The 20,798-nt window shown below is 45.1% G+C and overlaps 1 long non-coding RNA gene across 1 annotated transcript in view; it reads left to right on the forward strand.

The window, feature by feature from the left end:
- Positions 1–14,850: 14,850 nt before the first annotated feature.
- Positions 14,851–20,798, forward strand: part of LOC132207355 (uncharacterized) — a 233,827-nt gene continuing 227,879 nt past the window's right edge. The window contains exon 1 of the long non-coding RNA XR_009443446.1: positions 14,851–14,963. This is a non-coding gene — a long non-coding RNA (uncharacterized LOC132207355). The remainder of the gene's footprint in view (positions 14,964–20,798) is intronic.

The raw sequence follows: 20,798 nt of genomic DNA on the forward strand, positions 1-20,798 counted from the left end.
ACTTGCCCCCCGCAGCCCTGACCCGCTCACTCCGACTTGCCCCCCGCAGCCCTGACCCGCTCACAGGGACTGGCCCCCGCAGCCCTGACCCGCTCACTGCGACTTGCCACCCGCAGACCTGACCCGCTCACTGCGACTTGCCACCCGCAGACCTGACCCGCTCACTGCGACTTGCCCCCCGCAGTCCTGACCCGCTCACTGCGACTTGCCCCCCGCAGCCCTGACCCGCTCACTGCGACTTGCCACCCGCAGACCTGACCCGCTCACAGTGACTTGCCCCCTCAGCCCTGACCCTCTCACAGGCACTGCCCCCCTCCGTCCTGACCCGCTCACACCGACTTGCCCCTGCAGCCCTGACCTGCTCGCAGCGACTTTCCCCTCCTTCCTGACCTGCTCACAGGCACTTGTTCCCTCCGTCGTAACCCGCTCACAACGACTTGTCCCCTCTGTCCTGACCCGCTCACAGCGTCTTGCCTCCCATCCCTCTTGCACAGGTCACCCCTTGCTCAGAAACGGTCCCAATTATCCATGAACCGGAAACCCTGCCCCCTGTGCCAGCTCCTTATCCATGCATTCATCTCACCTATCTTTCTCTGACTTAGCTCACTAACATGTGGCACTCATGGCAACCCATAAATTATTACCCTCTCGGTCCTGCCTTTCAGCTTCTTTGCTAACTCCTTGTACATAGTCCGCAGGATGTCATCCCTCTTTCTGCCCATGTCATTGGTCCCAACGTGCACGGTGGCCTCTGGCTGCTCACCCTCCCCTTTAAGAATTTGTTGCAACCACTCAGAGATGTCCTTGACCTTGGCACCAGGGAAGCAACACACAGCCCTGGTGTCTCAAATGTGGCTACAGAATCTATGCCCCCAACGAATGAGTCTCCAACCACACTCGCTCACTTGGATTTGCCTTACTCTGTCCCACAGCAGGGTGGTTTGTCCTATGGATCTGGCTACTACTGATTATATAACTGACCCAGTTTAGTTTTAGATCAGTGTTAACCTTGGTTTAGTGGATAGCCAAGCACCTCAGTAGTCTACAACACAGGAGAAATACATTCTTAAGCTGACAGATTCTGTGACAGTCAAGGACAAGCACTGAATTGTTCTGACCTCATTTCAAACACCTGGCCCATAGCCTTGCATGGCTTGGATTGCACTTGCACATTTTAAAAAAAATAAATGTAAGGATGATGTGAGGGTAAGGACATGGAATTTTTTTGAGATGGTCATATTCTCTCTTGTTGGAGCTGATTGCTGCTGAGCACTTGTCTGGTGCAAATGTAACTTATCCTTTATCAGGCCAAGCCTGATCGTTGTCCAAGTCTCACTGTATTTCCTCATTGTTGACTTAATGTTGGTTAGGCCCAACAGTGTTGCACATACCCTGCCTATTCTGAAACTCTACCACTTAATATTAAGTCTAATAAAGACAAGTATCCAATCTGCCTTCCAAACCACTTCAACGACCTGGTCCATTACATTGGGGGATCAACAGGCATACACATCAAGATCCTGAGATCCCTCTGATCATTGGTGCTTGTGAGGTCCCTATGATTCATCATGGCCTCCAAGATCTGATTGTGCTGTGTCACCTAATCCTTATCCCGTTTGTCCTTACATGAAATAATGTTCACAAACACTTCTCAAAAATTCTTCCCAATCCTACTTTTTGCAATCATGACACAGGTGAGCATAAAACTTGGAACACGACAGCAACAGGAATGTGCCCTTTGGCCCACCATGTTGGGCCAAACATGACAACAAATGAAAAAATCCCTTCTGCCTGTCCTTGATCCATAGTCCTCCATTCCTTGCATATTTGTGCACTTAATTAATAAGTCCCTTTCAAATGCTTTCATCGTATCTGCATCCACTACCACCCCAGGCAATGTATTCCACACTTTTAACATGCTCAGTGTGAAATATTTGCCCCTCACATCTCTTTTGAACTACCTCCCCCCCTCAGCTTAAATGCATGCCCCCTAATAGTGGACACTTCAAATCCGGGGGAGAAATTTTCTGACCGTTAGCTGTATTTATGTATCTCCTAATTTTATAGACTTCCATCAAGCCTGCCCTCAGCTTCTACTGCCCCAGAGAAAACGAAGAATTTTTTCCAGCTCCTCCCTCTCGTTCATACCCTCTATTCCAGTCAGCATGCTGGTAAATCTCTTCTGCACCCTGTCCAAAGTCTGCACATCCTTAGTGTAATGTGGCGGCCAGAATTGGATGCAATGCTCTGTGTGGTCTCACCAAAGTCTTGCAAAGCTGCAGTGTGACATCCTGACTCTTGCACTGAGTTCCCCTATGAATAAAGGCAAGCATGCGATATGCCTTCTTGACCACCCTATCTACTTGTGTGGCTACTGTCAGGGAGTTATGGTCTGGGACCCCAAGATCCCTCTGGACATCACTGCTGTTTGGGGTCCTGCCATTAACTGTATCCCTTCCCTTAACACTTGGTCTCCTAAAATGCAACACCTCATGCCTGCCCAGATTTAATTCCATCAGCCATTTCTCCGCTCGTGTTTGCAATTGGTCTGTATCTTGCTGTGTCCTTTGACAACCTTGAAAGCTGCCCACAAGTCCATTGGTCCTTATATCATCTGCAAACTTAGTGATCCCCCATCTACGTTTGCAACCAAGTCATTTCCATATATCACAAACAGCAGAAGTCACATCGATGTGGAACACCACTCGTCACTGAGCTGCAGCCAGAAAAACAGCTTTCCACCACTGGGACGGCAAGAACTGTAGATGCTGGAATCAGAGTTAACCAAGTGTGGAGCTGGAGGAACGCAGCAGGTCAGGCAGCATCAGAGGAACAGGAAAGCTGACATTGTTGATGCTGCCTGGCCTGCTGTGTTCCTCCAGCCCTATACTGTGTTCTCTTTGTTAGCCTTCCACCGCTACCGTCTGCCTTATATGGGCAGGCCAAGTCACCATGGATCTCATGGATCTTAATCTTCTGGATGAGCATACCATGAGGGACCTTGTTGAAAACCTTCGTAAAATCCATGGATATGTTATCAACTGTTCTACCCTAATTGATCACCCTTGTCACCTCCTTGAAAACTTCAACTGACTTGGTAAGACATAACCTGCCCCGCATAATGCCATGCTGGCTGTCCCTTATTAGCCCATACTTTTGAGACATGAGACACTCACCAGTCTGTAGTTTCCTGGAAAGTCCCTGTTTTCCTGCTTGAACAGAGGAACGACTTTATCCACTCACCAGTCTCCGCAACCCCTCCAGTGCCTGGCAAGGATATCAGATCCTGTTGAAAGTGGTGTGTTGATGCATTTGTGTCATGATTGTGTTTTGTTTCAGCCCTAACATTCAAAGCAGTGTAAGAATGTCTTTGTGCAGCAGGCGAGGTGTGATGAGACTGAGCCTTCATACAATTGCAAGATGTTGAAAATTTGCCATTATTTCTGAAAACAGTGATAAATTTCCATGATCAACATTTCTGTTACACTGCAATGATTATCCCATGGCGTGTAAAATCAGAAAGATACGATAAAATGAGACTGGGTCATATGCAGGGAGAATGTTTGCCTTTCATGTCTATAGAAGTAGTGAAATATTTCCATGAATCTAAAAGTCACTTTTCCCTTCATTGAAGGACACAATCATCGCCTTGGAAGCTTCATCACGATACTACTTTGCATTTCTGAAGAGGGAAGAAGAAATCAACATGCAAATTCAATTCCATGGTTTTGGAAGTCCCATTGAGAACACGATTCATTTGCGCCGGCATAATGCTCTGACCGAGAAAGAATTGAAGGTGAGTTTGTAGTTTGGAAGATCGCAGCAATTTATGCATCAACTTCTTCATCGATAATGTTCCATTGCTTTCAAACTGCATTTTCTACTCTGCGAGATAATAACTGTTAGAACAAGCAACAGCATCGGTAGATGGTCTCTGGGGAATACAATGTTACAAAACCCAATCCATTCAACAACATATTTCAGATATGTCAACAAATTAAATATTCCAGCACAGAATAAAACAAGGAAGATGAGAGTGAGGAGGCAATAGCTCTGATGACAAAAGAACAGAAATTTACCTTTATCCATTCGAGCAAAAAAGCAGGCACACAAATAAATAATCATCTAAGAATGCACATGTGCAATGGAGGCTACAGGGGGACTAAGAATGCCGAATTGTTGTCATGCGTATTGCTGAAAGGATGATTGAAACAGATTCTGTGGTAAATTTGAAGAAATACAGATAATGCATCTCAGGATGTTGGAGGAAGAACATTTATGGACTGAGGCAAATTGTATTGCCCTTTTCAGGAGTTATTAGGTTCATAATGAATTGAAACACTTCCTTCTGTGCTGAAAGCTTTAGTTTAGTTGCAGCTGGATGACAATTTCTGTTCCTGGTAGTATTTGGCAAACTGTTAAAAGTGAATGTCACTGCACAGAATTCCAAGCCTGACTCCAATCAGCAGAGAAAATATCCAAGGGGTGTGATGAGTTGTATCCTCTCATGTTGAACAGCGCAGCTTCAGATACAATGGAGGCACTGATGATAATGCTCCAAGAATCCTTAGATTGTGGAAAATTCTCAGAGGATTGAAAGATTGTGAACATAACACCATTATTACAAAGATACTTGGACAAAATAGTAAGCAAGTATTGCCAATTTAGGTCAACCTGGGTAGATGTTCATGCCGGCAATGAAAGATGAAATAACAGGGTACTGAGTGTGCTATAACATCCTACAGAGTTAACATCCTTTCATAACGGGGAAATAATACTTGACAAACTTGCTACAGTGCTTTGAGAAGGAAACAAACATTACTGATGAAGGACCACCAGTTGATGTAGTACATTGAGATTTCAACAAAGCATTTGATAAGGTACAGCTCGTAAGGTGTCTCGAAGGAAAAGAGCCCGTGTGTTCAAGGGTAGTATGTTCGGATGGACAGAGGACTGCATCGTAAATAGAAGTAGAGTTGTAGCAGCAAGATGGTAACTTACAAGTCATGTACGGCCACAGAGCGAATGCTGCGGAGGCCGTACACCTCATGTTGACTGGGTTGATTTCGGAAATGGCGGAGGGGATTGCTCTGCTTAGGAAAGTTGGGCAGGCAGGGACTACGTTCATTGGCGTTTATAAGATTGAAAACAATCTTATTTTTTCGACATTTAAGATTCTTAAGAGGCTTGATAGTGTATATCCGTCGAGATTACTCCCATTTGTGAAAGATTTTACGACCAGAGGCCACATTTTCAAATTGGTTGCCCATTAATTCAGGGAAGAATTTCTTCTTTCAGGTTGTAGCAATTTATTGAACACTTTAGCCAAGAAGGTTTTAGAGGTAATGCCATTAATCATATGCTAGGCTGTAACGGCCAGGTTAATTTTTAAATCAAGAAACAATGATAATGAGAAAAGGGTCTAGGCCTGAAACGTCAGCTTTTGTGCTCCTGAGATGCTGCTTGGCCTGCTGTGTTCATCCAGCTTCACACTTTGTTATCTTGGATTCTCCAGCATCTGCAGTTCCCATTATCAGTGATTATGAGAAAAGGGTAGTCTTTACAGTGAAGATACTTCAAGGATCCCCTTATTACGAAAGAATACAGGGAGGAATTAAACACATCACTACCACACCATCAGTACCATGAGAGAAGTAGCAGTCGACAATCTGATGGAGTAAAAGCAGATTGGACTCTTTGCCGTGATGGTTTACTTTCTAAGATTCTCAACAATGAGCTTCAGAGTCGGTGTATGCATTGATTGTAATTTCCCGAAAAGGTTTAGATTCGAGAGAAGCATCTGAGGGCTGGAAAAATACTGATGTGACATCCCTATTTAAAAAGGAGAGAGGCAAAAAGAAGATAACTACAACCGAACCAGCCTAACATCTATTGTTGGAAATAGGTGGCAATCAACTATGAAGAAAATAATAGCAGGTCATTTGGAAAATCAGAATCTAATCAAACAGAATCACCATAGCCTGATGAAAGAGAAATTATGTCTGGCTAATTTGTTTGGGTTTTTGGAGGAAGTTTTGGGAGGAGAATTAACAGAGGAAAACCAGTAAAATGTGTTGTGTTTGGACTTGGAGAAAGCATTTGAGAATGTACTCAAAAGTAATAAGCTAAGAGCTGAGGTTTTGAAGGTAGTATATTGCTATGGATCAGTATGCTTTGCACGTTCTGGAAGGCGAGATCACATCTCGAGTGAAATGCACCAAGTGAATATATATTTTGGGGAACTTGGTGGCAATGCGGTAAGTCAGTGCAGAGGGTAAGAGGTGCCATTTGCTTGCTTTTTTTACCTGATAGTTCGGAAGCATTTTTTTTGAGACAGGGTGAATTGAAGCCAGAATCAGGGACCGAGAGGGTGAACCAGGTTCATTGGTTGGAGATCGCTACTGGTTTAAGAATCTATTATCGGTAGCTTTCAGATTGAAAGTAAATCGGAGAAATATTTCCAGGCTACAAACTAAAAGACCAGAATGTTTTCAAATCAAATTAAGATCGAAGTAATTGAAATGGAGATGCCAGGCCAGATGATGATTTGTACCGACATGACGGGCGAGTGGTCAGGCCCCATACTCCAGCTTAGGGTTGATGAACTGGAATCTTAGTTTTTACCAATCAACAAATCATGTGGGGCAGAGTTACCAGGGAATGCTGTGCTTCAGGAGGCAGTCACACACCTTAGGTTAAGTAGCTGAAACTTGGTCAGTGGCCAATGACAAAGAACAGGGCAGGTGGAAGGATCCAGGATGTAGTGCAGAAGGAACCTTGGCCTTTGATCTTATCCAGCAGGTTTGAGATTCTTTCTTCCTGTGTGGATGAGAGTGCACGGTATAGGGAAGATGAGTAAACTGACTGTAGCACTGTGGTACAGGGGGACATTGAAGAGGGGATAAAAAGTGAAATGTAGTTATAATCAGAGGTAGTGTAGTTTGGGGAATGAACACTGTTCGTTGTGACCAGGATCGAGAGTCTTGAAAATAGTGTTGCCTGCCTGGTGCCCAGGTTCAGGAGATTCCATCTCGGCTACAAAGGAACTTGAAGTGGGAGGAGTAGAAATCCAGCTATCGTGGTCCACACAGGTACCATTGATATGGAAGAAAGAGGAAAGAGGTTCTGCTGAGGGATTATGAGGTGCTGAGGTGAGAAAGCAGAACCAGAATGGTAATAATCTCTGGATTATTAACTGAGCAATTTGGCACGGTGTGAGCATAATTATAGATGCAAATGCATTGTTCAAATGGTGGCATGGCAGAAATGTGTTTGAATTCATGGGACATTGGCATCGGTATGGGGAAGGAGGGAGTCGTTCTGGTGTTATAGGCTCGACGAGAATCATATTGGGACAAGTATCCTCGCAAAATACAGAGCTAGGTCTGGGGCTCGGGCGTTAAAATAAAAAGTGTGGAGTGGGTGAGCTCAGTTGCATGGAAAATTGTGGAAAAAGTTAGAAGCTGGTAAGTGCTCAGCAAAGTTTCCTGAGCAAGTAATAGGACAAAAAGTATGGAAATGGTCAGGAGTCTCACTTCAGCTGCAGCAGATAAGAAGGGTGGCTGTAAATGCCAGACTGAAGATCTTGTATTGAATTGCAGGGAGTGTATGAAACAAAGTGAATGAGTTTGTGGTGCCGATTGAAATTGACAGATACGTCACTCTGGGTATCACAGAGAGGTGGTTGTTAGGGGATAAGTGTTGGGAACGAAATATCCAATGATTCATGTCCGATAGAAAGAACAGGCAAATGGACAGAGATAACAAAGTGTGGAGCTGGATGAGCACAGCAGGCCAAGCAGCATCTCAGGAGCGTAAAAGCTGACGTTTTGTGCCGAGACCCCTCGCCTTCTTGGTGTTCATCCTGCTGTGTTCATCCAGATCCACACTTTGTTATCTTGGATTCTGAAGCATCTGCAGTTCCCATTATCTCCGATACAAATGGACGGAGATGCCAGGGTTGGCTTGTCAGTAAGAAATGAGGTCGCGCTGAAGGAACCACAGGTCTTCAGCTTGTTTATTAATGACTTGGAGGAAAGAGGTGCATGTGCTGTGGCTAAATTTGTAGATGACTGAAAAAATATTTAGAAAGACAAGGCATGGCACAGAAACAGAGATTTACCGGGATGTTACTTGGATCGGAATGTATTAGCTATAAGGAGGGTTTGGTGGAAATGTGTCATGATAAATGTAATGAGATCAACCATGATCTCACCGAATGATGGAGGAATATTCAATAGGCCAAATGACTTTTTTTGTGAGTCTTGTTTGACAATGCATTCATGAAGGTGTTTTTTTTTTCTCTCTTGGATAAGATGTGAAAATGAAATGTATACACTTCCTTTTGATCTGGGAATAAATAATTGTTCTGAACGATTTCCATTGACTAATAGCAATCTGACAAGCTTCGCAATGTAAAGAGATTTTTAGCTTCTTTTTAATTGTAAAGGTATTCTTTGGAATTAATTCGGCATATATTATTTTCATCTCAGGAAGTATGTTCATTACTGCATCTCAAAAAGTGCTCTGTTGTCTGACAACAGCTTTTGAAAGATCACTTCAATGGTTGTGATTTTGAGTTGCCATAACACACATTAAATTACACTGTTGGCCAATCTGTCCATGATTATTTCATTATCTTATGCTTCAAACAGACAAGGAAATATTGGTGATGCAATGAAGTGTTTGACTCTCAAATATAATTGCTGTTATAGTTTCCACTTGGAAGAAAGATTCACATCAAATTGACTGGTCAAGGAAATGGGACACTGACTGTGAGTACTTTGAATGTTCGAGTTATTCCTAAAATGAAAGTTATGACCTTGATGATTTCTCTTTCATGCAGATATGAAGAGACTCTTTTAAAATATCCTCTCGGTTAGTGGCTCAGGCATACAAGTGCAATATGTATATTTATGTATATACATGTACATGCGTCATCTGAAAAGATAATGAGTATAAATCACTTGTGACAAGGTGAGAATGAGTTATCCAGATGGTGAGAACTGCCAATGTTGGTGTCTGAGATAACACATTGTGGAGCTGGAGGAACACAGCAGGGCAGGCAGCATCAGAGGCTCAAGAAAGGTGAGGTTTTGGGTCAGGACCCTTCCTGAGAAATGGAGAGTGGAAGGGAGCTCAGAAACAAACAGTGTGGAGGGGGAGGAGGTGCTGGGGAAGGTAGGTGGGATGGTGATAAGTGAGTACTATCCAGATTGGAACAGATTTTCCCCAGGGGGTATTGAGTACGAATTCCAAATCACTCTCAAAATCTTAGTGACCGTTAACTTTGATGTTTTTTGTCTGTGTGTTTCAGTAATTGCATGACAGTTGAATGGTTCGTTGAGAGTGAGGAACCGATGGACTCTCAGACACCAAGATGGAATTTAGTTCGAAGAGTGACTTCAAAATAGTTGCTTGCTTTTAAAATCTTGACCGTTTTTGCTGTCCAGTTGAATGAATTTGGCTTCATACTGCTTCAATAGCAATTAGTGTTTAATAGGAACATATTTGTGAAACTTACAGTTCCGCAAGTTTTAGCATAAACTGGTGCAGCCTTTCGGTGCTTGCAAAAAGGCTCACCTCTCCGTTAATACCGAAGGAAAATTGGAATTTAAAAGTAAGTTCACCCGGTGTCAGGGAATGAAATGTTAATGTTGACTCGAATATAATTTTTTAAAAAGTCATATATTTGTGTAACACTGAACTCAAATTAAAATTTGGATTTGCTGGTTTTACGTTGGATTCATTTTAAATGAGGGTGAAGATCACTTTAAATCCAGCATATTTGTGAAGAAAAGAAATAGCATGTCAAATAAAATTAACTGCATGACTCTTCATAGCCCTAAATGTAGAATTTCATTCTGAACTATGAGACAGTTGTGACCCCATACTACCTCAGTGCTCATGGCAAGAGCAAGACTCCTGTTTGACGTGCTGTGCACTGCATGGAATGGCGGCAACATCAGATTCATTGATGCTTGAGAATCAAAAGAATATGACGATAAGATTTAAAATCAAAATCTCATTGAACACTTCAAGGAACGTATTACAGGAAGCGGGGGAAAGCATGTATGACTAATAGAAGGTGGTGGCGCAGATCAAATCGACCGGTGTGCTAAAACTTAACACAAATTTCACATTGAATGGAACAGTTTAAACAGGCTGGAGAAAGCAGACATGCCAGCCCAAACCTTTTGAATTTGAGCATTCTGTTCGTAAACATGAGCAAAATTGTGGGAAACATGTTTATTCTTTCTCTTTTATTGCACAGAACCATACGATGAGACTGTTTTGATGAGGAATTTAAAGATTATGTGTCCCATCCGTTTGACTCACAGTTTGGTACCATAGGTTGGTACGATCTTCGTTGGAGAAGGAAAAGGGACGTTCCAGATACAGAAAATCGTCAAACCATTTACGACAAAGTCCGTTTCTGGTTAGTATTAATTAATGCAGTTAACATTTTTAGCTCGACATGATTGCACAATGTAGTCAATAAGAAAATTCCATCTGATATTCCACATAAATTTTAAGTGGATATTAAAGCAGCTCATTTCCTTTTCACGCTGTCTGCTGCTTTTAAGAATGGTTGTCTTATTGTCGAAATGTTTAGCTTTGACTCCATGGCTTCTTCCATTAGCTCACATTGAAACAGATGTTTCTTCAGCCAAAAATGCACGTTTACCCGGTGTAGCTTGACTAACCTTCCGCTGTGGTCGTTCCCCTGAAATCCCCTGCAGTCGCTCCCCTGAAAAACAACTATACCATTTTGGATACTGTTCCGGGGGATGAGTTAGCAGGGGTATGCAGTAGGGTGCAGGTCTCTGGCACAGAGTCTGTCCCTCTTGCACAGAAGGGAAGCGGGGATAGGAAGAGAGTGATAGTCATTGGGGACTCAATGGTTAGAGGGACTGATAGAAGATTTGCCGGGAACGAAAGAGACTGACGATTGGTGTGTTGCCTACCAGGTGCCAGGGTCTGTGATGTCTCGGATCGTGTGTTTAGGGTCCTGAGGGGAGAGGTTAACCAGCCCCAAGTCGTGGTCCACATAGGCACCAACGACATAGGTAGAAAGAGGGATAGGGATGTCAGGCAGGATTTGAGGGAGCTAGGGTGGAAGCCGAGAGCTAGAACAAAAGAGTGGTTATCTCTGGTTTGTCACCCGTACCACGTGATAGCGAGGCAAAGAACAGGGAGAGATTTCAGCTGAAGACGTGGCTGCAGGGATGGTGCAGGTGGGAGGGCTTCAGGTACATGGACAATTGGGGCTCATTCTGGGGAAGGTGGGACCTGTACAAACAGGACGGTCTCCACTTGAACCAGAGGGGCACTAATATCCTGGGTGGGAAATTGGCTAGTGCCATTCGGTTGGATTTAAACGAGCTCAGAAGGGGGATGGGAAACTGAGGTGTCGTCCCAGTACACAGGAGGATGAGCGTAGGGAGGACATGGTCAGGACCTCACTGTCACAGAAGTGTGCTGGCAGACAGCAAGCTGGATTGAAGTGTGACGACTTTAATGCCGGGAGTATCCGGAATAATGTAGGTGAGCTTGCAGCTTGGATAGGTACCTGGGACTTCGATGTTGTGGCCATTTCGGAGGCATGGATAGAGCAGGGTCAGGAATGGATGTTGCAGGTTCTTGGGTTTAGATCTTTCATTAAGGTCTGGGAAGGTGGTAAAAGAGGGGGAGGTGTGGCTTTGTTGGTCAAGGACAGTATAACGGCGGCTGAAAGAACCTTTGAGGACTCGTCTACTGCGGTGGTATGGGCTGAGGTTGCCAAGGAAGGTTTGTCGACTGAGTCAGTGTGGGTGGAAGTTCGGAACAGCAAGGCAGCAGTCACCTCACTGGGGGTTTTCTACAGACCCCAAATAGCAGTTGGGAGATCGAAGAACTCATTGGCCGGCAGATTGTTGAAAAGTGCAAACGTATCAGGGTTGTTGTTATGGGTGACTTCAACTTTTCCAATATAGATCGAAACCTCCTTCATGCAGATGGTTTGGATGGAGCCGTTTTTGTCAGGTGTGTTCAGAAGGGTTTCCTGACTCAGTATGTGGACAGGCCGACGAGGGGGGAGGCCATTTTGGATTTGGTGCTCGGCGATGAGCCAGGACAGGTGTCAGATCTCGTGGTGGGAGAACACTTTGGCGACAGTGACCGCAAGAGCCTCACATTTACCATAGCCATGGAAAGTGAAAGGAGCAGTTACCAGGGGAAGATATTTCACTGGGGTCAAGGAAACTATGATGCTATCAGACAGGAGTTGGGAAGTACAGATTGGGAGCAATTGTTCCACAGAAAGGGCGCGGCAGACATGTGGAGGCTGTTCAAGGAGCAGTTGTTGCGAGTGATGTATAAATTTGTTCCTCTGAGACAGGTAAGAAAGGGTAAGATTAAGGAGCCTTGGATGACAGGTACAGAGGTGCTTCTTGTCAAAAAGAAAAGGCAGCGTACGTAAGTTGGAGGAAGTGAGGGTCTAGCACAGCTTTAGAGTATTCCAGGCCTGCTCGGAAGGAGCTCAAAAGATATTGCCTGTACAATTGTTACCTGTTACAACCTTTGCATCCACGCTTGCTCATTCAATGGTGTCAAGATGCCAGCAGTGCATGTACCTTCTCCATCCCCTAATGCCGTCAGCTCACACAAGACATAGTCCTTACTTAAAATCTTCTGATCAACCAAAGTTCATTGTAATGGACATTTTAGTTATCTGTCATGAAAGGAAAACTGATTCTGACTGGCATGACCTGCAGTGCAAATGAATATAATCTGCGAAACGAGATTCCTTATGGGCTTGCAGCCGCTACAAATAATTGCTTTTCAAAGACATTGCACTCATACATTTTTTTCTCCTATTACCTTAGATTATGTTTTTGTTTATGCATGTTGTGTGGGTTTCCAGTCAGGCCCATAAACACAGGTTGATGCAGTCACTGTTATAACATGGTATTGAAGGAGAATTTGTGATCTTTGGAGTTTCATTCCAGTGTCTGAAGGAGTGCATCATCAAGCCACTTCAGAGCACTACTGGCGACGAATTGTTGCAAGTTTTCAAGTGTTACCAATGGTCACCTAAAATATGGCCTTTTTGTTGTTGCGCTATTCATCTTAACTGCACCATATCTAGCATTTAGGCTTGGAAACTATTTCAATTTTTTTGATTTACTTCTTCAAAATCATTTATGATTGTTGTCATGATATCTACAATATGTTATTTTGATTGGACATAGAGGATTGGATCTGTCTTAATGGAAATAATGTATGCGCTTATAAAACCCCTTCTGGGCAAGGTAGTTGCTCAGTGGTTAGAGCTGCTCATGCACTGGGGATCCAATTGAGATTCCAGTCTTGGGTAACTATCTGTGTGGAATTGACACGTCCTCCCCGCGTCTGCGAGGGGCTTCTGCCAGGTGCTGCAGTTTCCTCCCATTGTTCAAAGATGTGCAGGTCCTTATATGTGATTTGTGAAGCATTTCTTAAATGTTTCAATCCTGCCAGCATCCAGTGCCTTGGACAAAATAACTGAAGGTGAATAAAAGATACTGTGCCTTTTGACACCATTTCCTGCTGGATTTTCATCAATCCTGCTTTATATCGGTGACAACTTCCATGACCTCTTTTGATGCTATGTCTGAATTGACAGTCTAGTTCCAAATATTTGTTGTGCAGTATTTCAAGGTCTCTGTTACAGCATACCCATGAATGTCCACTTCAAAAGATACTTCCATATCATAGAATCCCTACGGTGTGGAAACAAGCCCCTTTTGACCCAAGAAGTCCACGGCCACCCTCCAAAGAGCATCTCACCCTGACTCATCCCCCGACCCTTTCCTCAGTAACCCTACATTTCCCATGACTAACACACCTAATCTACACATCCCTAAACACAATGGGCAAGTTTGGCATGGCCCATACACCTAGCCTGCACATCTTTGGACTGTGGGAGGAAACCAGAGCACCCAGCAGGAACCCATGCAGGCATGGGCAGAATGTACAAACTCCGCACAGAACATCGTCCAACGGTGGGATCGAACCTGGGTCCCTGGCGCTGTGAGTCAGCAGTGCTAACCACTGAGCCACCGTGCTGCCCTTGGAGTTAGACAGAACTTGCTTGTTCCTGGGTGGCCTCAAACTGCCAACCTCCACTTAGTGGCAAAAGTGCTGACCCACTGCACTCATCTTCACTGGTTTTTGCTTTGTATCATTGAATTCGACCCTTCAAACTCTATGATAAATATTTAAATTTCCATTGATATGTGAGCGTTGTTTTTAGTACGCAGTATTGGTTTATTATGTTTTATTGGTACATAATGAATATTGTATGTATATGCAAATGGGCAAGTTGGTAACGATGCAGTCCGCAGACCTGGAGGATAATAACACTGTCCTTCAATCGCCCACGATGCCCTCTGCAAATTGGTAGAAAACAAAAATTTCCATAAAATTCATCTCTCCTCCCGTCAGTCGATCAAAATTAATTCAGGACTTTGTACAGGCCAATAACCGGAAGATTACACAGGCCTAAACAAAACTACTGGCTCATATTAGTTCAGGAAAGTGAAAGGGCAACAATAGAGGTAGGAGGAACTGCAGATGCTGGAGAATCTGAGATAAGAAGGTGTAAAGCTGGATGAACACAGCAGGCCAAGCAGTATCATCCGGCTCTACACCTTGTTATCTCAGATTCTCCAGCGCCAATTTTCTGAAGTGGGGTCTCGTCCCGAAACATCAGCTTTCTTGCTTCTCTGATGCTGCTTGGCCTGCTGTGTTCATCCAGCTCTCCACGTTGGGCAACAATAGAGTATGCTTTAAGTCACTAGATATGTTACGTGGGTTTGTCTTCCTTAGGGTGGAGTTAGTGGAACCGAAAAAGATGTCTCCCTCACAGTGTTTGTGACAAAAGAATTGCATCGTTCCTTGGCGGCCTTTCAACAGAAGAATATTCAGAGATTTCACGAGTGGTAAGAATGTAACTTCTTTTACTTCTCTTTATCTCACTTTTTCCAACAATTGGAAAATAGATTTTAGAAATAACGTCGAGCTGATGAAGTGTGAAAAGAAGAATAATTCCAAGCAGTGGTGGGAGTTGGTCAGTGAGGTGGGAGGAGTGGATTGGTGGGAGAGAAGGCGGACAGGTCATGGAGGCGGGGATGAGGGGAGGAACTAGTCTTGGGATGAGGCTGGCGGGTGGGGAGATTTTGAGGGTGGCCAAGTCCATATTGAGGCTATTGAGTTGGAAGCTCCCGAGGCGGAATATGAGGTGCTGCTCCTCCAGTTTCTGGGTGGTTTGGTTGTGACACTGGAAGAGGCCCAGGATGGACATGTCGTCCAGGGAGTGGGAGGGGGAGTTGAAGTGATGCAATGACTTGGATATGAAAATAGAAGGTGTGGTTAGTAAGTTTCCCAATGATTGAAGGTGTAGTAGCCAGCCAAGAAGGTCACCTCAGAATACAATGGGACATTGACAAGGTCCAATAAACTGAGGAGTGGCAGATTGAGTTGAGGTTAGATAAATGTGAGGTGCTACATTTTGAAAAGGCAAATCAGGGCAGCACGTATACACTGAAGGTTGTGGGGAGTGTTGCTTAATAAAGAGACACTGGAGTGCAGTTTCGTAGTTCCATCAAAGTACAGCCACCGGTAAAAAGGATATTGAGGAGACATTTGGTGTGCTCGCCTTTATCGGTCAGTGCATTGAGTATAGGAGTTGGGAGATCACTTAGCAGCCATGTAGGACGTTGGTTCGGCTGCTTTTGGAATACTGCAATCGAATTTGGTCTCCTTGCGAGAGGAAGGATGTCGGCGCAATATTGAGGGCCGAAGGCCTGTTCTGCGCTGTATTGTTGTATGTTGTAAACTTGAAAGGGTTCAGAGAAGATTTACAAGGATGTTGCCAGCATCGGAGGTTGGAGGTATACCGTGGGCTTGAACAGGCAGCTATTTCTTGGAACTTTGGAGTTCAGGGCTGACCATATAGAAGTTTATACAATTACGAGGGACGTGGATAGAGCGAACAGCCAAGATCTTTTCCCCGGGTTGCTGGAATCCAAAACTGGAGGGAATAGGTTAAAAATGAGACAGGGAAGATTTAAAATGGACCGGATTTTTTTCATAGTGGTGCATGTATGGAATGAGCTGCCAGAGGAAGTGGTGGAGGCTTGTACGTTTAAAAGGCATGTGGATGGGTAAATGAATAAGACGGGTTGAGAGGAATATGGGCCAAATGCTGGCAAATGGGACTAAATTAATTTAGGATATCTGGTCAACATAGACAAATTGTGTCAAAGGATCTGTTTCCCTACTGTACATCTCTCTGACTCTAAGTTTCTTTTTTCTTCACCACGTGGCCCATAATGAGAAAAAGTTGAATCAGGATTTGGAAATGTGACAATTCTAGTTGGATCTGTTTGATGAAATTAACTCTGTAGGTAATGGTGGTTGAATTATGATTTATCAAATTTGAGTTTATTGCAGCATCTTATAGAATAGAGGAAACACATGTAATCAAAATTGAAAATCAAAACTTGGTAAAATTTTGCATTGGAAATACATGACAAGCCATTGGAGGAGAATCATGACCATTGCAATCAAGTGAGAACAACAAATGCGATTCAGTGACTCAGTGAAACGGGATGCAGTGACTCAGTGAAATTGGATGCAGTGACTGTGTGAACTGGGATGCAGTGACTTATGCAAATGGGATGCAGTGACTTATGCAAATGGGATGCAGTGACTTCTGGAAATGGGATGCAGTGACTGACGGTAATGGGATGCACTGACAGAGGGAAATGGGATGCAGTGACTGCGGGAAATGGGCTGCAGTGACTGTGCAAAATGGGCTGCAGTGACTGTGCAAAATGGGCTGCAGTGACTGTGCGAAATGGGCTGCAGCAACTGAGCGAAATGGGCTGCAGCGACTGAGCGAAATGGGCTGCAGCAACTGAGCGAAATGGGCTGCAGCGACTGAGCGAAATGGGCTGCAGCGACTGAGCGAAATGGGCTGCAGCGACTGTGCGAAATAGGCTGCAGTGACTGTGCGAAATGGGATGCCGTGTCTGAGTGCAATGGGATGCAGTGAATGAGTGAAATGTGCTGCAGTTACTGAGTGAAATGGGATGCAGTAACAGAGGAAAGGAGATGCGGTGACTGTTGGAAATGGCATGCTGTGACTGAGTGAAATGGGACGCAGTGAATGAGTGAAATGGGATGCAGAGGCTGAGGGAAATGGGACGCACTGACTGAGTGTCATGTGAAGCATTGAATGAGTGAAATGAGATGCAGTGAATGTGTGAACTGGGATGCAGTGGCTGAGTGAAATGGGATGCAGTGGCTGAGTGAAATGGGATGCAGTGAATGTGTGAACTGGGATGCAGTGGCTGAGTGAAATGGGATGCAGTGGCTGAGTGAAATGGGATGCAGTGGCTGAGTGAAATGGGATGCAGTGGCTGCGTGAAATGGGATGCAGTGGCTGCGTGAAATGGGATGCAGTGGCTGCGTGAAATGGGATGCAGTGACTGAGTGAAATGTGATGCAGTGACTGAGGGTAATGGGTTGCAGTCACTGTGTGAAATGGGATGCTGTGACACTGTGGAATGGGATGCAGTGACTCAGTGGAATGTGACGCATTGACTGAGGGAAAGGAGATGCAGTGAATGTGGGAAATGGGATGCTCTGACTGAGGGTAATGTGATGCAGTGACTGAGGGTAACGCGATGCAGTGACTGTGGTTAATGGGATGCAGTGAATGAGGGATAGGAGATGCAGTGACTGTGGGAAATGGGATGCAATGACTGAGGGAAATGGGATGCAGTGACTGATGGAAATCAGATGCAGTGACTGATGGAAATCAGATGCAGTGTCTGAGGGAAATGGGATGCAGTGTCTGAGGGAAATGGGATGCAGTGACTGAGGTGAAGTGGGCTGCAGAGACTGAGTGAAATGGCATGCAGTGATTGAGGAACGGAGATGCAGTGACTGTGGGAAATGGGATGCAGTGACTGATGGAAATGGGATGCAGTGACTGAGGACAATGGGATGCAGTGACTGAGTGAACTGTGATTTAGTCACTGAGTGAACTGTGATTCAGTCACTGAGTGAACTGTGATGCAGTGGCTGAGTGAAATGGGATGCAGTGACTGAGGGAATTGAGATGCAGTGACTGAGGGACATGGGATGCAGTGACTGAGTTCATAGGGAATCAGTGCCCGAGCGGGCTTGGGGTGCAGTGACTGAGGGAAATGGGATACAGTGCCTGACCGAAAAGGGATGCACTGACTGAGTAAAATGGGATGCAGTGACTGAGGGACATCGGGTCCTGTGACACACGGACATGGGATGCAGTGACTGCGTGAAATGGGATGCAGTGAATTAGTGAAATGAGATGCAGTGCCTGATGGAAATGTGATGCAGTTACTGTGGGACAATGGATGCAGTGACTGACGTACTGGGAAGGAGTGACTGAGTTAATAGGGATGCAGTGCCCGAGCAGGCTTGGGGTGCAGTGACTGAGTGAAATGGGATGCAGTGACTGAGTGAAATGGGATGCAGTGACTGAGTGAAATGGGATGCAGTGACTGAGTGAAATGAGATACATTGACTGAGTGAAATGGAATGCAGTGACTGAGGGAAATGGGATGCAGTGACAGAGGTACTGGGAAGGAGTGACTGAGTTAATAGGGATGCAGTGCCCGAGCGGGCTTGGGGTGCAGTGACTGAGTGAAATGGGATGCAGTGACTGAGTGAAATGGGATGCAGTGACTGAGTGAAATGAGATACATTGACTGAGTGAAATGGGATGCAGTGACTGATGGAAATGGGATGCAGTGACTGAGGACAATGGGATGCAGTGACTGAGTGAACTGTGATTTAGTCACTGAGTGAACTGTGATTCAGTCACTGAGTGAACTGTGATGCAGTGGCTGAGTGAAATGGGATGCAATGACTGAGGGAATTGAGATGCAGTGACTGAGGGACATGGGATGCAGTGACTGAGTTAATAGGGAATCAGTGCCCGAGCGGGCTTGGGGTGCAGTGACTGAGGGAAATGGGATACAGTGCCTGACCGAAAAGGGATGCACTGACTGAGTAAAATGGGATGCAGTGACTGAGGGACATCGGGTCCTGTGACACACGGACATGGGATGCAGTGACTGCGTGAAATGGGATGCAGTGAATTAGTGAAATGAGATGCAGTGCCTGATGGAAATGTGATGCAGTTACTGTGGGACAATGGATGCAGTGACTGACGTACTGGGAAGGAGTGACTGAGTTAATAGGGATGCAGTGCCCGAGCAGGCTTGGGGTGCAGTGACTGAGTGAAATGGGATGCAGTGACTGAGTGAAATGGGATGCAGTGACTGAGTGAAATGAGATACATTGACTGAGTGAAATGGAATGCAGTGACTGAGGGAAATGGGATGCAGTGACAGAGGTACTGGGAAGGAGTGACTGAGTTAATAGGGATGCAGTGCCCGAGCGGGCTTGGGGTGCAGTGACTGAGTGAAATAGGATGCAGTGACTGAGTGAAATGGGATGCAGTGACTGAGTGAAATGAGATACATTGACTGAGTGAAATGGAATGCAGTGACTGAGGGAAATGGGATGCAGTGAATGAGGGAAATGGGATGCAGTGAATGAGGGAAATGGGATGCAGTGAATGAGGGAAATGGGATGCAGTGACTCGGTGAAAGGAGATGCAGTGCCTGTGGGAAATGCGATGCAGTGACTGAGTGAAATGAGATGCAGTGACTGAGCAAAATGGGATGCAATCACTGAGTGAAATGCGATGCAGAAATTAGATGCAGTGTCTGATGGAAATGTGATTCAGTGACTGCGTGAAATGGGATGCAGTGAATGAGTGAAATGAGATGCAGTGACTGATGGAAATGTGATGCAGTAACTGAAGGAAATGGGATGCAGTGACTGAGGGAAATGAGATGCAGTATTTGTAGGAAGTAGGATGCAATCACTGAGTGAAATGAGATGCAGAGACTGAGGGAAAGGAGATGCTGTGACTGTGGGAAATGGGATGCAGTGAGTGTGGGAAATTGAATGCAGCGTCTGTGAGATACGGGAAACGGTGACTAATCGAAATGGAATGCAGTGACTATGGTGAAGGAGATGTAGTGACTGAGTGAAATGGGATGCAGTGACTGAGGGAAATGGGATGCAGTGACTGATGGAAATGGGATGCAGTGTCTGACAGAAATTGAATGCAGCATCAGTGAGAAACGGGATGCAGTGACTGAGAGAAATGGGATCCAGTGACTGAGGGAAATGGAATGCCGTGACTGAGGGAAATGGGATGCAGTGACTGAGTGAAATGGGAAGCAGTGACTGATGGAAATGAGACGCCGTGACTTGGGGAAAGGAGATGCAGTGACTGTGGGAAATGGGATGCAGTGACTTACGGAAATGGGATTCAGTGACTGACGGAAATGGGATGAAGTGACTGATGGAAATGGGATGCAGTGACTGAGTGAGATGGGATGCAGTGTCTGAGTGAGATGGGATGCAGTGTCTGAGTGAGATGGGATGCAGTGTCTGAGTGAAATGGGATGCAGTTAATGAGTGAAATGAGATGCAGTGACTGATGGAAATTGAATGCAGTGACAGAGTGACATGAGCTGCTGTGCCTGATGGAAATGTGGGACATGGGATGCAGTGACTGAGGTCCTGGGAAGGAGTGACTGAGTTAATAGGGATGCAGTGCCCGAGTGGGGTTGGGGTACAGTGACTGAGGGAAATGGGATACAGTGGCTGAGAGAAATGGGACGCACTGTCTTAGTGAAATGGGA

Source organism: Stegostoma tigrinum, chromosome 46, assembly GCF_030684315.1.
Source record: "Stegostoma tigrinum isolate sSteTig4 chromosome 46, sSteTig4.hap1, whole genome shotgun sequence".
Taxonomy (NCBI): domain Eukaryota; kingdom Metazoa; phylum Chordata; class Chondrichthyes; order Orectolobiformes; family Stegostomatidae; genus Stegostoma; species Stegostoma tigrinum.